The following is a 22,232-nucleotide window of genomic DNA, read 5'->3' as shown; positions in this document are numbered from 1 at the left end:
TATGAGCAATGACACTAAGTCCTCATCAGCCCCAACTAACTCATACTGAAGGATCCATGAGCTGAAGGCCGGCTGTGAAGGTGGTTGGGGAGGAGAAGAAAGGGACAGTGAGAACCCTTGGAGACCAATCTGGATGAAAATCTGAGAACCTGCTGGAAATGGGTGGAGCCATGGAGGGAGGGGAAGGTGTGTGGGGGCGTCTAAAAGGCAACACCACTTACATCTCAGGTTTCTTCAGGTCCTGATAATTGAATCAGACAAAAGAAATAAAAGAGAAAGACAAAGAGAGCACTTGATAGAGATGAATGGTGTTTCTTTGAAAGGAGGGAATGGGAAATTGACCCAATAAATCTGGTAATGAGTCAGGCCACGTGATGATAGAAAGTTCAACGCTGGAGACCGAAGAACAGGGCAATGTGAATGTTTTGTTTAAAAGGGGCACGCCAGGGCACCTGGGTGGCTCAATCAGTTAAGCATCTGATTCTTGGTTTGGGTTCAGGCCATCCCATGGTTCGTGAGTTCGAGCCTCATGTCAGGCTCTGTGCTGACAGGGTGGAGCCTGCCTGGGATTTTCTCTCTCTCTCCCTCTCTCTCTCTACCCCACCCTACTGTGCCATCTCTGTCTCTATCAAAATAAACACATAAGCTTAAAAGGTGCATGCCAAGGAGAATATAGGGAGAAAGAGCCAAACAACTGAGGAACCCCTTCCCTTCTGGGGCGTTAGGCACACAAGCCCAAGGTAGAGTCTGAGTGCGGATGTACGGAACATTCCAGCGTTGGCGTTCCACAGGCGAGTCCCCTCAAATGAGGCACTTCACCCCGGCAGACTACCAGAATCTGCACTGAATACACGCTTCCTTTTCTAAAAGTATCGACGTGCTTTGAGTTGTTTTAATGTTTGCTTTTGAGAAAGAGAGCATGTGCACAAGTGAGGGAGAGGCAGAGAGACAGGGAGACTGAAGCAGGCTCTGAGCTTTCAGCAAAAAGCCCAACTCGAACCTACTAACTGTATGATCATGACCTGAACCGAACTTGGATGCTCAACTCAGTGAGTCACCCAGGCGTCCCTGAAGGTATTAAAGTCTGTACAGCTTTTTTACTCAACTTTCTCTTTTTTTAATTTGAGACGATCAGGAAAGAATGTTTTAATATAATTTTAGGGACAATGGAAGGGAATCAGAAATATTTTGGTTCATTTATAAATGATAATACTATCAAGAGAACTTAAACTGGAAATATTTATTCCCCCAGAGACTGCTACACTTTGAAACAAAGATTTCTCTGCCATAAAACTAGTTTCAATATCTTACAAATGGCAAGTGGACGTCATAAAAGATTTTTGTTGTTGTTGAAAGTGCCCTTTTGGTTAAAAGATCAGCAAATTGGAGTAAATTCCATAGGCTCATTAACTCACCATATTTGACTAATTTACCAAATGTCAGAGCAGTGAAAAGATATAAAATAACAGCTTATAATCTGTTTTTCTAGTGGACTTTCAAAAGACATTAAAAAACAGCAAATTCAAGTTAATAGTACAACAAACAAGGAAACCCACTTCTTTCTGTACTTCAGGTGTGAGTAACAATTTATGCAGAATGCTATTCTATTTTGGCTATGTGAAAATTTTGTACTAAGTGTCAAAGGAAAACATTCAAGTCACTTAAAACTTTTAAAATACTCAGTATTTACAAGCGATCTTCAATGTCAATTAAAAAATCCTAAATCTGGAGCACCTGGGCAGCTCAGTCGACTTCGGCTCAGGTCATGATCTCAAGGCTTGTGGGTTCAAGCCCCGTGTCAGGCTCTGTGCTGCCAGCTCAGAGCCTGGAACCTGCTTCGGATTCTTTGTCCCTCTCTCGCTCTGCCCCTCACCCACTCATGCTCTGTCTCTCTCTCTCTCTCTCTCTCTTATGAATAAAAAAACATATAAAAAAAAGAAAAAAAAGAAAAAAGGAAATCCTAAATTTAATACTCAAAGATAAAATAAGGTCATAAATCTCAGTTTTTCTCTGGCACTACCCTTTATTTATCCAACTTCCTTAGACTTGTTGAAAGTCTTACTTAAAAATTGGTAAATACTTCTGAATGACATGCCTTCCATCTCTGGATTCAATAGCAAGAGTGTTTTGAAATGGGATCATTGTATAGGTATATTTTAAAGGTTTCAAACATGCATTTGTCCATTTCCTTCTACCCCCCAAAGAAGGCCTATGTTGAGTTCCTAAAGTCCATTTCTTGTGCCTTTCCTGCCTCTGTCAGATATAAAATAGGTCAACTAGGACCATTTGTGGGCTGCCCCTTTCAGTTGTTTGTTTGCCTAAATTGCCTGCACAATCACCTCAATGTCCCACATTACTTGATCTGATGAGTTTGAAGTCTTAGCACCTACATCTTGATGTCACCCAACTGACCCCACAGGTCTCGGATGGCATCCCTGCTCTGCCGATGACCTGGAATTGTGTGAGGATGAGAGATATTTGGGGAAGTGACTGATACCTCACCTAGAGTAGAGGCTTCACAGTCTTAACCTCTTCCTCTCTTCCCAGCGGTAGAGCACAGGGAGCCAGCCTCTGGTAGGGGAGGGGCAGGCACGAGGCAGTCCCACTGGAGGCTCATGGGAGAGTGACTAGTAAAGACCAGGTTGACCAGATTGTGGAGTAGTGGGTCCCACAGATCGTCTTTGAGGATGGATGATGATGTTGTGAGAAATAGGGACTGTAAATCAAAGGGTCCCTTTCATGGACGTAATCTTCTAGAGGGTGGGGTGGGAAACACAGTAGGTGTCAGAGTTAGTGGATTTGGGCAATGAGATATATATAATAACCCCGCCCACACCACACACACACACACACACACACACACACACACACACACAGACACACACACACCATTTCATCTGAAGCCTCTTGAGATCCCCAGGGGAGGGGAGAGGAAGAAGAAGAACATAGCCCTGCAGTCAGAAACACAGCAGTTGTCCAAACTGGGGCTCCCTCGGACTTTCGACTTTTGTTTAATACAAAGCATGTCAGCCAGCAAATACTAAATTGTATGGGCGCCAATCAGCTCTTTCTTTAGCAGCAGAGACTAGAACCCAAGACTGATCATCAGGGCAATGTCTCTGTCTTCCCAGAGAATGAACGGAGCAGTGACCCCACCAGTGGGTCTGCAGCACAGGTCGGCGGCACTCAGGATTGGAAACGTGCATTGGTTTAAAGGGGCCAGATGTGCACAGGAATGTACTTGTTACACCAGAACAGAGAGGTCATCCCCCGACGTCCATCCCCTCTATCTGACGCTCGAGTTTCACGCAGTAGAGCCCAGAGTTGATGAAGTCCCTGAAGCCTGGGCACTGTTTTAAGCAGAATGTTTCTAGATTTAATAACGTGGAGATGTGGGAAAAGTTAGACTTCTGAGTTTAAAAATGCATGTTTGTTCACAGCTGATTTTGGAGAAAAATCGAGTCTGCTTTGGCCCGCTCTAACAGAAAGATTAAAACACCGAGCCCACCAAAGAGTTGTCAGAGCTGTGATCAAGAGACACCACCACAGGATTTCAGGGGCTGGAAGGCTACCTCTAGTTGTGTTTAGAGTGGAGACGGTCCATCTCTCTTGAAAGTTAATCCGCTCACCCAGCTGAGCTGAAACCAAACATCTTACGGCATATGGAAAAAACAGCCTCAACGGATTCCATGGCAAAGCCATGCTGAACACTTATTTCAGCACGTCAGCTGGCTTGCTCGCAGCAGCGGCCGGCCGTGAGGGGCAGCAAGCGGCTAACAGTATCACACCTGGGTTTCTACAAGAATTATAGAATTATAATAATATAATATATATTTATATGCATGTGAATTATGTGCATGGGAATATATAATAATACAGTATGTAATTATATGCACACGAAGGGCATAGCAAGTGTCAGTAATTGCGAAAATTAATGTGCTAAAATAATTATTAGCAATCACATTGGGTCTCTCTTCCCTTCTGGCAGGACGAGAAGCATACCACTGGCTTCTCAGTTTTTCCCAGTTCATATTTATCTTCCCCAGTCGATGAAGATGAATTATACAGTTGATCCTTCTGCTTCTCAGGAAAAGAGAATTTTGAAAAAGTCATAGTCATGTCACTATTATTTTTGATAGGCATGGGGCCCAATTTTCTTCTCAAGGGGAGTCTGGGGCCTGGCACTCATCCTTGTAAGTGGATGGAGGAGGGAAGGAATTTATAAAAGGAAAACGTGATGTGAGCCCTGAAAGGGATGTTAGAGATCATGTAATGACGTGAAGGCTCACGCCCCCTTCTCTACCGAGAAGCAGCTGGTATTTAATTTTGCTCTGAGAAAAGAAAACATCTTTTCTTTCTTATTTATTTAAGAGAGACAGAAAGAGCACCAGCAGGGTTGGGATGGAGATAAAGGGAGAGAGAGAGAGAGAGAGAGAGAGAGAAAGAGAGAGAGAGAGAGAGAGAGAGAGAGAGAGAGAGAGAGAGAGAGAGAGAGAGAGAGAGAGACTCCCAAGCAGGCTCTGCACTGTAAGCTCAGAGCCCTACCTGGGGCTTGAATTCACAGAGTGCGAGATCATGACCTGAGCCAAAATTAAGAGTTGGACTCCGAACTGCTTGAGCCACCCAGGTGCCCCTAAATTACCTTTTAAAAAATTTTACCTACCCCTTCCTTAAATATGGAATAAAGATTTTGCTGGTTTCTCCATCTCCAGTGAGAATCTATCTATTTACACCAAATCATTTTACCCCTCCCAAAAGACAGGAGGAAAGAGGAATTCGTATTTATCAAACACCTATATGACAAGCAATTTCCACATAATCTTATTCAATCCTCATAACAATTCTATGAAATAGAATATTATCTTTTAGTCAACGGACAAGGAAATTGAGGCCCAGAGAAGTGGAAGCTGGTGAGGAGGTGGGAAAACAGGTATTGGAACCCTCTTGTGACTCAACTATTCATGTTTGCTCCAAAAATGACTTGCATCTCTGTAAGCCCTCACCCTGGGTTATTTTCTTCACAGCGCTTAGAGCCACCTGACATTATGTTATATATTGATTGTACGTTTATTCTCCATTTCCATCCTTAGAACCTAAGTTTGGTGGGGGCAGGGTCTTCTATCTCCCCCAAGTGTAAAACAGCACATGACACACAGTAAGTGCTCACATAAATATGTCACATGGATGAATGGATGAATGAATTAGTGAAATAACTAATTAATAAGGGACATAACAGAGAACATCAGATATAAATGTAAGTGAGATGTGACTCTTGCAATAAAAAATTATATATAATTATTTTTTAGGTGATCTTATACTCCTATATAATTGTATTCTCTTCAAGAAAATAGGGGCGCCTGGGTGGCTCAGTTGTTTGGGTGTCTGACTTGGGCTCAAGTCATGATCTTGTGGCTTGTCAGTTTGAGCCGCACATCAGACTCTGTATTGACAGCTCAGAGCCTGGAACCTGCTTCAGATTCTGTGCCTCCCTCTCTCTCTGGCCCCTCCCCTGCTCATGCTCTGTCTCTCAAAAAATAATTGAAAAAAAAAAAGAAAATACACATATAACTATCTTCTGAGGGCTTATGGATTCTTCATATATCTGGAAATGTTGGTAATTGATAGGAGGATAGCCTCAAAAAAGGACCAAGATTATCCAAAAAACATTCATTTAACAACTGTGGCCCCAAGGAACCTTCTGGGTTAATATTATTTGTCCAGACCGAATTTATCTTTGGGTTCATTGACTCAAATAATAATGGCTTCAGTTCAGTCTTTTGAGGCCGAGTCTTTCTTGAAGACATCTAGAAAATATTGACCTTATCTGTTTGTACATATTTGAACACAACTACCCTTTGGTATTTCCCCCAGGAGCTAAGGCAAACTTCAGGGATGCCCTATTTTTCAAGTGGTTTAACATGTCATTCTAAAGACATGTCCCACAAAACCTTCCAGGAAGACAACAGGACAGCTATGTAAATCAGTCTTTGGGTCTGTGGTTTGGTATCCATTACTTACACTAAAAAATCATCCAAGACGAAAGTAAAAGTGAATGCACACATTTCTTCAGTGAAGTATTGTTTTCTAGTGGTGAATACTTGGAAATAAATGTAGCTCAAATGAGAATTCGTTAAATTATGATCTGTCCTTATAATGAACTGTTATGCATTCATTTAGAAAATCATGCAAAAATCTTTAGTGACATGAAAAGTTGTTCGTAATATATTTTTCAATAAAAAAAACAGGTTACAAAACAGTCTATAAGTGTGCTTCCAATTTTGTAGACAACATGCATGTATGTGTGTGCATTGGAAAATATATATTTATCAAGCTGTTAAAATTGATAAACTTTTGGGGGCGCCTGGATGGCTCAGTCAGTTAAGCATCTGACTTCGGCTCAGGTCATGATCTCACAGTGTGTGTGTCTGAGCCCCGTGTTGGGCTCTTTGCTGATAGCTCGGAATCTGGAGCCTGCTTTCTCTCTGCACTCCCCCGCTCACACTCTGTCTGTCTGTCAAAAATAAATAAACATTAAAAAAATGTTTTCAAAAAGAAGTCATATTTCACGTAAGGAGAGCATAAGAAAGAGGTCTGTAGTTAACGATCAATAAAGATCGCTGCTGGTGTTCAGAAAGAAACATAGATTCTCCTAAATGCTTCTACTTTTCCCGTCTCTCCCATAAACATTCCCAGTGATCACATGACCAGCATTACCTAACTAGTTTTCCCAAGTTCCCTCTGTGGGCTCTCAGAACTGCCGCAAGTGTTCGTAAAAGTCACTTTTCGGAGAAGGCAACCTTTCATGTCTATCATCTCTTTCGGTATTCAGAAAATGTGAGGTCACGGGGAAGTCAAGGTCCAAATCTCCCTTCGGCCTGTACGTCTCTTTCCTTTTGAGTCACCTGTCCATCGTGTGCAATGTGTATGTGTGTGCGTGTGCGTTCTGCAGGAGAGGCTTTGTAAATGAGTTGAAATCTTACTTTAGCTCATTGTGGTGGCTTTTTTTTTTTCTCTACCTCTCGTTTTCAGTGGTTTTTACTTTGTTTACACTTTTAGTTTTCCTTTCTGGGCACCTTCCTCGCGAGAGCTGCTGGGCCAGGTGTGTTCCGTATGATACTCTGACTAATCAAAAGGAACATGAGACTTATTCCCGTTTTGCAGATGGTTCCGTACTACGTGCGTCATGCTCTTTTATTTACACGGCATCCTCACGGACATTATATCACAGACCCAGAGACATTGGTAGTATTCTGTTTTACAGATGGAAACAATTAAGATTCAGGAAAAATTAAAGAACTTGCAAAAGATGTTCACACTGAGAAGCCATGGAGGTGGACAGGAATCTGACTTGTCTCCCCAAAATTCTGACTTGAAGGTCCACGCTTTTTTTTTTTAATGTTTTTTATTTATTCCTGAGAGACAGACAGCATGAGCAGGGGAGGGTCAGAGAGAGAGGGAGGTACAGAATCCGAAGGAGGCTCCAGGCTCTGAGCTAGCTGTCAGCACAGAGCCTGATGCAGGGCTCGAACCCACGAACCATGAGATCATGATCTGAGCCAAAGCCAGACACTAGAATTCTTGCTATTAAGACAAATAAACAAACTCCTAATTTGGTGTCTGTTCCCATAAGCAACCCTAACTGACACAAGGGTAATCCTGAGACAGCCCGTATCATGTATCTTCCTGACAGGCTGGCCTTTTTGTCTCTGTGCTCCATTCGCTTCTAGTCTCTTTGATTTTCCCAGCCCACGACTTACACTGGGCCACAGGGCTACTGAATTTCTAGGTCTATATGATCACTTCCGAGGATAGAGAGCTCACTGACCCTCTTACTCGTCATTTAAGGTAGCCTCAAATCCTGCTCCTCTGAGTGACACACGGGACTTTTCAAGCACCTCCTCTCCACGATAACCTCAAGCAGCTGCTTCATCTCAGGACCAGACAACTCTACAATCTTGGCTCCATCGACGTAATTATGGGATTGAAGAGAAACCCAAGAAGTTATTAGGTTCACTCACCTGCCCCCAGGCAGGACTGTGATTTGCTCTCCCAGACATTTCGCTGACCTCCACGGACCAAAAAAGTTGTTCACGAAGCGTGACTCATGGGCTGCTTTGAAGGAGTCCATTTAATCTGTTCTCAGTTTCCCTGCCAGTAAAATGGGTATTGTGATCTGAGCAGGGAATGACAAGACTTTCTGCTTCAGTATGTGAAGTGTGAAATGGAATAAGACTCCTTCCTTTTTTTCTGATTAAAGTGGCCAAATATTTTGCAGCTTCTCCTACTGAGAGGTGGAATCTATTTCCCAAACTGTTAGAGCTGGGTTTTTGCCTGGTGACTTGGTTTAACCAATTCATATGATAGAAGGAATGTTCTAGAAATTCCAAATTAAGCCTCAAAGAGCCTAGCGGCTTCCAACTTCTTCTTCTTAGAAAGTTCTCTCAACCACGTAAGGAACATCAAGCTAGACTCCTGAAAGATAAGGGACCGTGTAAGGAGGAATAGCAGCACCATGGCCCTGAACTTGGGAGTGACACTCTCCTAGACATTCCATTCTGGTCGAGCCACCAGGTAATTACAGTCACATGAACGACCACAGCAAGACCAGGAGGACTGCCCCACTGAGCCTGGCCCCAACTGCCAACCCACGGAATCATGAGAAATAATAATTTGCCATTGCTTTTAAGTCAATAAACTTTGGGGTCGTGGATAAGTTTCCTAGGGCCATAACAAATTACCACAGACCCAGTGGTATTTATTCTGTCACTGTTCTAGAGGCCAGAAGTCCAAAATCAAGGTGTCAGCGGGACCGTGCTCCCTCGGATGGCTCTGGGGAAGAATCCTTCCATGCCTCTCTACCTTCCAGTGGTTGCTGGCAGACATTCGTGCTCCTTGACTTGTGGTGACATGACTCCAATCTCTGCCTGTATCTCCGTGTGGCAATCTCTGCCTCTGTCTCTGTGGGTGTCTCTGGGTCTGTGTCTCTTCTTATAAGCATGCCAGTGATGAGATTTATGGCCCAGTATGACCCAGTATGACCCTGGGGTGCCTAGATGGCTTAGTTGGTTAAGCGTCCGACTTCAGCTCAGGTCATGATCTGACGGTTTGTGGGTTCGAGTCCCACATTAGGCTCTGTGCTAACAGCTCAGAGCCTGGGGCCTACTTTGGACTCTGTGTCTCCTTCTCTCTCTGCCCCTCCTCTACTTGCACTCTGTCTCTGTCTCTCAAAAAAAATCAAATAAAACATTAAAAAAAAACACCAGTATGACCTCATCTCAACTTACACCTGCAAAGACCCTCTTTACAGAATAAGATGACACTCACAGGTACCAGGGCTTAGGAATCTTTGGGGGAGACACTCAATTCTGCCCACAACAGGTGGTGTGACAAATAGCAAAAGAGAATGGACAATGGTACTCTTTCCTAACTTTTTTTGTACTTCAGACATACAAAGACAGACATGAAGATAATAAAATAGAAAGGGTTGTCAGTTCTGAACGATATTACAGGACAGGGTCCAGAACAGTGTCAGAATCTCCCAGGAAGAAAATATGTAAATAGAGTATTTTATTTCTTGTTAGGGGTCTTAATGCTGGCATAATGCAGAATTTTCTATATAGCAGCAGCAGCGGGTCTCCTGAGACTCTTTATCTACATGTAAGACTTATTTTCTGGGACTAAAACATACGTGCACTTTCCCTCTAAGGTCAGAGCACACTGTCCAGCATTGCAGGTTAAGTCTATGTCAAAGCCCAAACTTCCTTAGAACCTTCTGGTTACCGTTGTCCCACTTCTCTTCTGCCTCTTCGAAACTTTATAAAGGAGTGGTCTCTACCAGCTTCCTCTATTTCCTCTGCACTGACTCCCCTCCATAACCCCATGCAATCCGACTTCCTTCCCCACAGCTCCGCTAAAACTGCTGGGTCAGATGTTTACGCTGACCACCAGCAGGGTAAATCCAAGGACTCTCTTTGTCCTCATAGTTTGGCATCTGACCTTTTTAACTGCCCTGTTGGTTCACTTTTCTAGCTCGCTTTTCACCCCCTCGGTCCTATCTGGGCCAAATTCTCCTTCCTCTCTTTGTAGATTTCCCCTATGGTACCAAGTGGCAGTGACTGGCGCCTACACCCATTATTTTTCTCTTCCCACCATCCTTTCCCACCTTCATTGATGACTTCCCAATTCGTATGTCCCATCCTGACCTATCATTCAAGCCCCACGCCTGTATCTCAAGCTGCCCGATAGAAATGTGTATTTTATGTTATCTGTATTAGTCAGAGTAGGCTTGGTTATGCTGTGGTAACAAAGAATCCAAAACTATTAGTGGCTTTATAAAAAACCAAGACCTCCAGGGAGCAAGCGTGGCCTTGCCTTATTGGTCTTTACTCCAGGACGCAGACTGACAGGTCAGTCTAGAACACTGCCGGTTGTACAGAATAGGGAAAAGAGGACACGCCCAAGGCCAGGCTGGCTCTAGAAGCTTCTCCTCGAAGTGACCAAATCACCTTCCGTAAGGTGAAAAGTAAAATCCCGTCACAGGGAGGGAGAGCTGGATATTTGTCAATGTGGAGTCGGTTGCATTTTCTTACACAAAAACTCTGCAAGTACCAAATCGTCCTCCCCAAGCTTACTCAGATTCCAAGTTTTCATAATTTCCCACTGCCACCATCTTTATCCAATTTCTCCAGAATGGAAATCTGGAAATTGGAGGGGAGGTATAATATCTTATAAATATTACTTTTCCCAATTACAAAACTGAAGAAAAATTGGAAAATATATATACATCTGCACACTTGACGGTGCCATCAACAAAAGTCATCAATTATACAACTACCCAGGCGTAACACTGATAACATACTGGCATATGTCCTTCTGGGTCCCTCCTTATCATATGTATTGATCTATTACCTCTACAGGGAGATATACACATATTTATTTTCAATAAACGATTTCATCTCGTTCATATAGCTTTGTGGCTGTCAAAATCTTATCAAGATAATTTAAATGTCTTCTTTTCTTCCATTTTGAGAAATATTATGGTCATGACTTGTCAATTTAAGTATCCAGCTCAGACCTCTCTCCTGAGTCCCAGATTCCTAAATAAAACTACACAGTAGGAAATTCCAATTGAATTTCTAATATGCCCCTTAGACTTAATATGCCCCCAATTAAATTCTGGATTCACCCTAGACGTCTGCTCCTCGTCCAGTCTTTTCAATCTCTGTGAAAAGCTCAATATCCACCCATACCTTTAACCCTGGAGACGTGGTGATTTTTTTTTTCTCCCGCTGCCCGCTCCCCTACCTCTAACCTGCCCGCTCCATCCCCACGCTGTGTCTCAGACCTGACTGCCCCTGTCCCCAGGAGTGCCAGCTCTCTTGTCATGTAGCCACCATCCGTCCCCTGGACCCTGATTACCTCCTGGTCCCTCTCCTTGCTTCCATTCTCTGTTTCTCTGTAGGGAAGCCAGAGTGCGCTTTGAAATCCAAAAGTCACTCAAGTCATGCCTCTGTTCCAGAAACCTTCCCATCACACTTGGAATAACATTTAAATGCCCCCATGGCTTGTAAGGATTTGGTTGCTGCCTGCGTTTCTTTTCTCCTCTCTCTCTACCTCTCCCCCTTTATCCACTCTACACCAGGCACACGAGCTATTTCTTTTCTTCCAACACACCAGACTCACTCTTGCTCCACCACAGCCCTTGCTAAATCCCCCGCCTGGTCCTGCTCCCAGTGATCTACTCTCCCAGGGATGCCTTCCTGGCTCATTCTTTTGAAGTACCCACACACCCATATGGCCCTTTTACATTCTCTGCATAGCACCTATGTTATCTGATATTTCCTTGCTTATTTCCTGCTTTACATCTTTATTATCATTCCACTGGAGAAAGACTTCTTTTAGAACAAGAGCCTTCTCTGCCTTGCTCATGGCTCTGTGCTCAGCTTTAGCACACTGCCAGGCACACAGCAGGCTACAATCAGTGTTCATCACATGATCAAATGACTAAATATTTAGGTGCTTCTCAAGTCCAGTTGGTTCCCTTTGAAGTATCTATGAACACAGTCCCCTTCCATTCCCTTCTCGAGACCCCAGCCTAATCCCAGACCTCATTCCCCCACTTGGGGACGACTGTGGCTCCCTCCTTATCCATCTCACAGAACTACCCCCCCCCCGGGCCCCACCCATCCATTCTGCACACGGCTAGTTATTCTCATCATACCAAAGAACATATGTCACTCACCCCCCTGTCCTTCAGGGCCTGGCTGAACCCACCCCCCCCCAGGGTTGCCGGAACCCCCCTCCCCTCCCCGCCCTGAGTTCTGCTAACATTCCTGCCCTAACCCTCATCCAGCCACACAAACTTCATCTCCTGTGTTCTCTTGTGTCAACCTGCTCACTCCAGCTGAATTCTGGGAACATTTCCTGGTTATATGTCTTCCCCTCTCACAATGCCTACAGAAAGTTCTAGGCAATCAAAACAATTCTTGTGAGTTGAACAAAGTTATTGGCTAGGGAACAATATACAACAGGTAAATTGGCTACCCCTTCCAAAGGGATATCAGGAGGGGCGCCTGGGTAACCCAGTCGGTGAAGCGTCTGATTCTTGATCTTGGCTCAGGTCATGATCTCACGGTTCGTGAATTCCAGCCCCGCATCCAGCTCTGCACTGAAGGCACGGAGCCTCCTTGGGATTCTCTCTCTCCTCCTTTCTCTGCCCCTCCCCTGCTCGCTCTAGTTCTCTGTCTCTCAAAATAAATAAACATTAAAAAAAATAAAGGGATATTGTGAGCACAGGCAGTGATTTGTAATGAACGAGTGCAATACTAGTAAGTGAAGCCAATCAGTCAGAATGTCAACAGGAGGTGACAATCCTGTTCCCACAGAGACCAGATGGCCACCGCTGCCTTGAAACAACATGTACCTTAAACAGCAGGATGATGTACATTTTAGTGGACTTTGAGCTTGAGTTTTTTCTGCTAGCATAAGGGAACGGGAGGTTCTTCTAGTATAAGTCGCTGTGGGATGAGTCACACGCCCGGGACGCCTTGAGTCTGGTGTCCTCATGACCCGGGCCCCCAGGTGGCTAGCCTTTCGGCGGGAGCTTATCTTCTCTGGCCGCTCGGGCACATGGCCCAGAGGTGAATCCGGACGATTCTACCACTTCCACCACAGAAGGGGCTTGCTGGGTGCAAGTGACGCCCGTGTCGCAGCGAGGCAAAGCCGAGATCTGGGGACAGCACTGCTCTCTGTGGCCATTCTCCCCACTTTTCCCCACATGGGGGTGCAGCGCACCAGCGGACGGTGTCTCCCTGTTCAGACTGGGGAGGGCCCGGCCCGACAGAGCAAGGCCCAGAGCCACGTGCTTTGTAGCAAACACCACACCCTCGTTGGCTAACTTACATACTTTCTCTAGCCACGTGTTCAGACAATGAGACAAAAGTTGTACTCTGCGCTTTTATAACCACAATATTTAAAAATAAACATGTCAACAACATAACTCCTTTTCTCAGGTCAACTGTAGATCCAGGGTACATTTATCTGATGGAAACAAACAAAATATTGATTGATTGATTTAGAGAGTCGGGGAGAGGTGGAGAGAGGGGAAGAGAGAGGATCCCAAGCAGGTTCTGCACGGTCAACATGGAGCCTGAGGCGGGGCTCGATCCCATGAACCCTGAAGTCATGACCTGAGCCAGAATCAAGAGTCAGACGCTCAGCTAACTGAACCACCCAGGAGCCCTACAAAAAAGTAATTTTTTTTTTTTTTAAAAGCCCTTCCAGGAAATGAGTGATGTGGCTGTAATGTAAGGAGCAACTGAAAAAAGAAACATTAGCAGGGGGTCCAGGTCAGGACACCTGTCGTTCTTCACAATTGTACACAAGAAGCACTGATTCTGACAGAGCTGCCTTCCGGAGTCAGGGGTTCTGTTTGCAACAGTTTTCGGAGCTTTCTTGGGGAAGGAGCTGAACCCCTGGCTCCATTATTTTATGGTCACGTCTTTTCATTAATTCAAACTTATAAGACCTAACGGAACAGGCTTGATGATGTGCTAATAACTTCGGCTCATTCCAGAAACCATACAGTATGTTGTTCATGGATCTGTGTATACACACACACACATACACACTCACACGCACACACACACCCACACCAAAAGTACAACTTGGAGGGGCACCTGGGTGGCTCAGTCGGTTAAGCATTCAGCTCCTGATTTGGGCTCAGGTCATGATCTCACTGTTCAGGGATGGAGCCCCACGTTGGGCTCTGGGCTGAAAGCACTAAACCTGCTTGGGATTCTCTCTCTCCCTCTCTCTCTGCCCCTCCCCTACTCAAAATAAATAAATAAATCTCAGAAAATGAATAAAAATACAATGTGGTGATAGTGCTGAACTTTGAAGGGGAAAGAAAGAGAACAGGATGGGAGAGAAGAGTAAAGGGGACTTCAAATTTCTTGTTAATGTTGTCTCTCTTTAGAAACGTCTAATACAAAAGTGACCAAGTGTTATCCTTTGTTAACTCTGACTAGCAGGCCCTCAGGAACCTGCCATGTTACCATCTACCTGTATTTTCTGTATTGCTGAGACTTTCCAAGTCAGAAAAAAAGCAGATTCTCCCTTAAGGGAAAAAGATTTCACGCCATTGAGCTTATTTTTTTTTAATGTTTTATTTTTGAGAGACAGAGCATGAGTCGAGTAAGAGAGAAAGACATAGAATCCAAAGCAGGCTCCAGGTTCTGAGCTGTCAGTGCAGAGCCCAACATGGGGCTCAAACTCATGAACTGTGAGATCATGACCTGAGTCTAAGTTGGACGCTTAACCAACAGAGCCACCCAGGAACCCCTGAGCTTTTCTTTTCTTTTCTTTTTTTTTTTTTTTTAAATAAAGGTACTATAGTCTCTTAGAGCAGTTCTAAAAGGATCTCCTAAATGTTCAGGGTACCAAGACTATCCTTAGAATAAGTAGCATGACACCAAAGATGACCACGTTGAAGGTACAAGGCCCCAAAAGGAAGGGCTAGGAAGCAAAGAAGACTTTTCCAGTCCATACTGTTGGGTTAACATCCTTGCTCCTGCAAGTCAAGGGCATGACTTGGTGTCTTTGTATTTCCAGGGTCTAGTGCCATGCTCAGAACAGAGTAACCCTGGGTAGCTGGAGTGAAATAATGAATATACTCTTAAAACTTACGAGCCTAGGATTTGCTAGCCTACTACATTAACCACACACCAGGGAGTGTGAAGAGACAGGAGAATAAAGCTGATTACTTTAAACTTCAACATTTCTTCATCTAGTTCCACTTTAGTCTGAATATCATTCAGTAACCTGTTTGCTATTTGTATCTTTGGCCTTTCAGGTAGGAAGAACAATAAGTTGTCTGCTTTGAATGATAAGAGCGCTCATGAAGCCTTTTGAGGTTGTGTAAACCCAAAGCCAATCCTAGAGTAAGAAGACTCCAAAAAAGTAGGAAAGAAGTCCAGTCTCTCCATAATCGGGTCAAAAAGAAAAACACCAAGAATTACATCATCTGGAATCTTGTTTATGACGGAGAAAGACTCTGATTCCTAAAAGAGCTAGAGTTTAAGCAAAGGATGGGTAGATTCGATTAGACTGTTAAAGGAAAAAGCAAGTGAAAGTGTGACAGACAGCTAGTGTCTGAAAGATAATCAAGAAAGAACTAAGACAGAATATTCTGCCTTTACCAGTAACCCACCTAGTCAATGAACAAAGACAGAAAGTATGGAAGACAGAGGTTACCATGATCTTTAGCTGTATATTAGGCAAAGGAAGGAGGAGAAATGTCTGTTTTAATCCCTAAAGCATGACTTCATAGGCCATGCAGTGATCTGGCAGAGAAGCTAAACAGGAAGCGGTAAGAGACATTTAAGAGAAGGGGTCAAGCTTGTAAATAAAGATTTTAAAAAATGATAAAACCCAGCAGGGGCGTGGATGTGAGGAAATGATCACTCTCAGGGTGGCTGGCGGAAGCAAAGTTAGGTATAAGTTTTCTGGGAGACAATTTGGCCACATGTATCAAAAACTTACAAAATATTTCTTTCCTTTGACCAAGCAATTCCACTCCTAGAAGTGTTCAAGGTGTTTTGCACTAACACATAAAAATGTATGTGTAAGACATTCCATCAACCTCCGCATGTTGCTGTGAAAAACCAGAAACTCTCTTGAGGCACAATAATAGAATATGAATTCAATAAATTGAGGCAATTTTACACAGTCTTATGTAAATTATAATGTAGATCTACACTGACATGAAGTTATTCATGATATTTTAAATTTAAAAAATTTTTAATGTTCATTTATTTTTGAGAGAGAGAGGGGGAGACAGAGAGAGAGCAAGTTGGGGAGGAGCAGACAGAGAGGAAGACACAGAATCCAAAGCAGGCTCCAGGCCCCGAGCTGTCAGCACAGAGCCAGATGCGGGGCTCCAACTCACAAACCATGAGATCATGGCCTGAGCTCAAGTCAGACACTTAACTGACTGAGCCCCCCAGGTGCTCTGATATTTTAAAAATTTAAAAACCAATGTCAGAGCAGCATGTGTGATAAGATCTTATTTTTGTAAAAACGAAAGGATATGCATGCAAATGTTAATAGCTGTAATTTATTGGTGGAAGACATTTTTGCTTATTTCCTATTTCTCACACTGAACATGGATGAAAAGGACAGAGGTCAGGAGTCACGCTGGCTCTGCCATCCCCAATTCTGCCTTTCTAACCCTGCCTTTGATCTCAGTGAGGGGGGACACGGTATAATGGTCGTACACCCTATGCCAACTTCACCAAACAGTTTGATCTCACCGAAGCTCTGAATACAGCTGCCTTCATATATATTTTCAAAGATATCAGCCTGTTTTTTTTAAGTTTTTAAATGTTTATTCATTTTTGAGAGAGAGAGAGGGAAGGAATGAAAAAAAGAGAGAGAGGGAGAGAGCACATGAGCAGGGGAGGAACAGAGAGAGAAGGGGAGACACAGAACCCTAGGCAGGCTCCAGGCTCTGAGCTGGCAGCACAGAGACCAGGGCAGGCTCGAACTCACGAACTGTGAGATCATGGCCTGAGCAGAAGTCAGACACTCAACCAGCTGAGCCACCCACCCAAGTGCCCTAGTATAAGCCTTTTTTTTTTTTATTCTGTGTGTCCCCAAGCTGTCCATAAGCCAACTGTGCCTCTACTGTGCAAACTCAAGAAGCAGAGAGAAAACATTTACCACAACTGTATAAACTCTTGCATTATTCTCCACCCTAGAGAACCTTCATGACTAGTAAATTAGACTAGACACCTGTGGGAACAAGGATGGTACATTTTGTTGACCATTTATTATAGAGCAAATCATGACTAAGCACTTGATCGTTTGCCACCGAAAAATGCTAAGCACTCCTGGTGCAGTCTGACTGTCACAGCCCCGCCCTGGCAAGGTCCTTGTTAAGGAGGATGGAAAGATGGGGCGCCTGGGTGGCTCGGTCGCTTAAGCATCTGACTCTTGGTTTGGGCTCAGGTCGTCATCTCACAGCTACGTGTGTTTGAGCCCCAGGTCAGGCTCTGCGCTGGGAGCCTGCTTGGGATTCTCTCTCTGTCCGTCTCTCTGCCCCTCCCCCAGTCACACTGCGTGTCTCTCTCTAAAATAAACTTAAAAAAAACAAGGATGGAAAAATGGGGTGTTTGTAACGTCACCCCATTCCATCACTAGCTGTGTCTGGCTGGAGACACCCGATCCCTTGAGCTCTCCCCCTCTCCCCAGGTAACCACATGACGCAATGACAGTCTCCTTCCACCAGTAACTGCATGATGCAATTACACATCCATTTTCCATGTACAAGTATTAGCTCCACACGTCCATGGGAACTGTCAGAGCGCAAAGAACTCCAAATGAAGACAAGTTCACCCTGGCTGAAGGTTCCTTCAATTGCACTTGATGCCTGAGGCTAAAGTGGAACGTTCCCAAGAGTGGAAAAAAATGATTCTGAGTGTAAAAGACCAAAATCCTGAGTGGGATTGCCTGAAGCCTCATCTACTGGCCGTTGGTCTAGAACATGTCTGAAAAATGAAGTGATTCCGGAAAGCATGAACATCCCCTCCGTCCTCACTGCTAACGTTTTGCTGCAGACGCACATTTATCCCTACATTTCTATGCCTGCATCAGCTTCAGAGACAAAACAGCAAACACTTCTCAGGAAGATCTCTATACCTTCCTCTCGTGCTGATCGGCTTGTCCTGGCTCAAAAGTACTGGGATTCTTGAACACCATCTATTTTCTTAGCTCCTTGCTTTTTATCTATCATAAAATCACATTCTAATGATGATTACTTTGCTTAACATTTTGTTCCTTCTCTACAGTGATGCAATGAAGATAAATAAAGTACTTAGCACCACACTTGCCACACAGGGAGCAGTCAATAAACGTTACTCAGAGGATTCTAGAACACGGCTGCCTGCAGTGGGATTCCAGCACTGCCCTTCATTAGCAATTTGTAACTGTGGACAATTCTAGTGACCTCTCTGTGCTGTTTCTCTCCTGGGGTGAATGAGTTAACGCATGCCGAGATTCAGACCGGTGCCTGCTATTAAACAGCCATTTGATAAGCCTAAGCCACTATCATTTATTCCTTTCAAACCGAAGGTCAAGATCACTGATGCTTTTTCTGCCTTCTGCCTTTTTTGCCATCTTTACCCAAAGTCCTTCTTTTGTTTTTCTATGTGACCAAACTCTGTATCTATTCTGTTTGAAAGAAACCAAGATTTTGCCTAATAGATTTTCAGACTATTAGTAATAGTTTTTTTAATTTAGGAAAGCATTAAATGCCAGTAAGAAAAGAAAGGTGGTTGATAAGACATGGTGCTCGTGCCAGGACTGTGTTATGACATTTAAAGAAGCACTGTCTGAAATCCCAAACACGATTACAAATCTCTTACCTGAGTGCAGTCTTAATTGCGCACGGGAAGTCAGCGACAGTTACACTGAAACGAAGCCGAGGACAGGTCACTTGCCTGACATTAAATTTTACTTCTCCAGCTCAGAAAACTTCAGTGGCCGGAGCACCTGGGTGGCTCAGGAGGTTGAGAGTCTGACTTCAACTCAGATCATGATCTCACACTTCTAAGTTCAAGCCCCGCATCGGGCTCTGTGCTGACAGCTCAGAGCCTGGAGCCTGCTTCAGAGTCTGTGTCTCCTGCTCTCTCTGCCCCTCCCCTGCTCACTCTCAGGCTCTCTCTCTCTCTCAAAAATAAACAAACATTAAAAAAATACAAAAAGAAAATTTCAGTGGAGTTTTTTCCCCTATATCTCCCTGAAATAGGTTCTAGAGAAGTGTTTAACCGTAACAAGTCATACATACGATTACATCATATAATTATACTTTGTGCTCAAAACAAAACAGAGAGTCCTATAAGATAGGACCCCTCTAGCATGTGGGTTTCCAACACAGGGGAATTTGGGCTTCATCAGAGCACGAGTGAGCCAGGGCACTCATGGGGGTGGCAGTGCGGCCATTCCCAGGTTCCTGTTTCACTTTAGCCCGGCCCCTAAACTGGGCGATGCTGCTTGCAAGAGACCACAGAATTTGGGAACAGTGGGGGACATTCTCTTCCTGCTCACTCCTTCTTGAGGCCAGTGTGGGCAGAAGTGAGCTCTTTACAAATACAAGTTTTAATGTATCAGATGTGAATATTTCCAATTACCGCACAAACATTTTCAAGAGTTAGTTTGTAGCTTTACGAGTAGAAAGGTGAAAAAATAGGAACCCATGAGGCATATACTGATAGCCATGTTTCAAAAGCATCTAGCTTTTGTAAGTTGATCTATTTTATTTTTTAATTTTGTTTAGTTTTTTGGTGTTTTTTTTTTTTTTTGGGAGAGAGAGAGAGAGAGAGCATGGGAGGGGCAGAGAGAGACCATCAAAAGCAGGCTCCACACTGTCAGCACTGAGCTCGACTCAGAGTTCAATCCCATGAACCGTGAGACCATAACCTGAGCCTAAATCAAGAGCTGGACACATAACCGACTGAGCCACCAGGCGCCCCCAAGTTGATCTATTTTTTAAAATAGTGGGTAGGCACGCAAGGGAAAATATTTTCTTTTCCAACTTCAAAACTGCAAAGCATCACCTGAGTGGTCTAAACACTACTCAGAATACAGAAATGTTTGCCAATGCTACTACCGAAATGACATTTTTTTAAGAAAAAGGTAACTCCCTGCTTGCTTTTAAAGGAAATTATTAAGACTTAGGCATCAAAATGGTACATGCCCAATTAAGAGTACAGTCTATGGAGTCTTTTATAATCCAGCTCTGCCCTTGGCCTTGAACTTACATGGCCTTGTGCAAACTGCACCTGCAAGCTTCATTTTCCTTCCATATGAGATTTCATGTGCGTCTCCTAAGATTTTTGTCACAGTTTGAAGACACAGTTCCTTAAGCGTATCAGTTTCTGCGACACAGTAATTGATCAATTAAAGGTGAGTTTTAATATGTTTTAATATGATATTAATAGGATGTATGTCCTTAATAATGAACTCCCTTGAGCAAAAACTTCTGCAAAGCTCCTTAGTATAAGTCTTCCACCGAATACACAAGTGTTTCAGAAGAGAAAACAGAACCCACCCCCCTACCCCCCGCTCCCCCCTGCCTTCTGATCAGAATATCTGAGCCTCATTCGTGCCTGAGGATTAGGGAACCTTTTCTACTTCATGTCACTTGAGTGAGGCGCCTCTTGTTCAGAGCACATCGCACATTCTGTTCCATTGCCTGCGTCTTGATCTCAGCACAGGGATGGAAGGCATATGGGCCAGAAGACCCGCCCCAAGCACCCCAGCCTGGTGCTAGCCTGGGCACACCTGGCCCAAAGTGCTCCCTGCACGGAAGTTCTCCAACTCCCGCTCTCTTCCTCCTCAGTCTCTCAAAGGTGATAATGGAGACATCGGTGACAAAGATGGAGCTGATGGCAGTGACGATGAGGACAGCCACCACGTGACATTCACCCTCAGCCGGGCACAATGAGCACTTGGTACCCATGACTTTACTCAATCTTCCCAACGGTCGTAAAAACTAGGTACCATGATCATCCCTTTTGACAGAGAAAGAAACCAAAGTTTAGGGACGTTAAATGACATGCCCACTGTCACCAGGTCTGTAGCAGCGAGCCAATCTACAAGCAGGTATGATTCCAGCCAGGCCCTTTATTCTTTTTAAATTATTATTATTAAAAGAGAGAGAGAGAAAGCATTAAGCAGGGGAAGGTTAGAGAGAGAGGGAGACACAGAATCTGAAGCAGGTTCCAGGCTCCAAGCTGTCAGCACAGAGGACAAGTCAGGGCTCAAACCCACAAACCGTGAGATCATGACGTGAGCTCAAGTTGGATGCTTAACTGACTGAGCCCCCCAGGCCCTTTATTCTTAACCCCCGGGCCATGCCAACCCCTCTGCGCTTTTAAGAGTGCTTTCAGGATAAGCACAGGTCCTGCCACTGCCCCCCAGATGAACTTCTCCAAATCCCACAGTTTGGAACATCTTTCTGTCTCCAGTCACAATTCTCCTGACCTAAAATTCACAGGGAGGGAGGAGCAGCAGTGGCTTGTGGTACACTCATCGCTAACTTCAGCTTGATTCCCAAACTCCCCAAATGAATCAACTGCCCTTTCTGGCTGGCAGCAGCCATGAAACCTAATACAACAACAAAAACAAAAATCCCATGGGGAGCTCCCTTCTATACTGCATGCCTTCAAACTAGTACCTTTTGGCCTCCAACACTCATTTACACTCACAATTAAATTCACTTTAAAGATGCAGAAATAATAAGGTAAGAGAAACGGCTTACCCTCAGCTACACAGCAGAAATAAAATCCCAAGGAAGCCCAATGGACCCTGTGCAAGCCCTTACCGCCTGATTAGTCCGGACTTCGAATTCCTTGCTGTTGCAACCTCTTCGCACACTGTCAGCACGATAAATGTACTGTGGAACTACCCTTGCACCAGCTCAGCTAAAAGAAGACTAACAGCTCCCAGCGCAGGGAGGGCAGGGTTGAATGAGTTGACCCTTCACGACCAGATTCGCATATCTTTGAACCAGACAGTCTGGATTTCTCAGGACAAGACAAAAATGTCCCAACTACCTGTCAGCCGTTTTCGTGGGGGGGGGGGGACTGCAGCTAGGGCACCTCCGGTGATAACGTGGAGCCCTAAATGTGCTCGCTCGTAGTTTGTGCTGTTTTGACGGTGAGCTGTCCGGG

At 44.3% G+C, this 22,232-nt stretch overlaps 1 protein-coding gene across 1 annotated transcript in view; it reads right to left on the bottom strand.

Annotated features, from left to right (window-relative positions):
• The window catches only part of DOCK8 (dedicator of cytokinesis 8), a 212,618-nt gene extending 190,680 nt beyond the window's left edge, over positions 1-21,938 (bottom strand). The window contains exon 1 of the mRNA XM_029920954.1: positions 21,884-21,938. The gene's annotated coding sequence lies outside the window, so the exon portion shown is untranslated. The remainder of the gene's footprint in view (positions 1-21,883) is intronic.
• Between the last annotated feature and the right edge of the window lie 294 nt (positions 21,939-22,232).

Source organism: Suricata suricatta, chromosome 13 (genome assembly GCF_006229205.1).
Source record: "Suricata suricatta isolate VVHF042 chromosome 13, meerkat_22Aug2017_6uvM2_HiC, whole genome shotgun sequence".
Classification (NCBI taxonomy): Eukaryota; Metazoa; Chordata; class Mammalia; order Carnivora; family Herpestidae; genus Suricata; species Suricata suricatta.
This window is presented reverse-complemented; position numbering and strand designations above follow the sequence as displayed.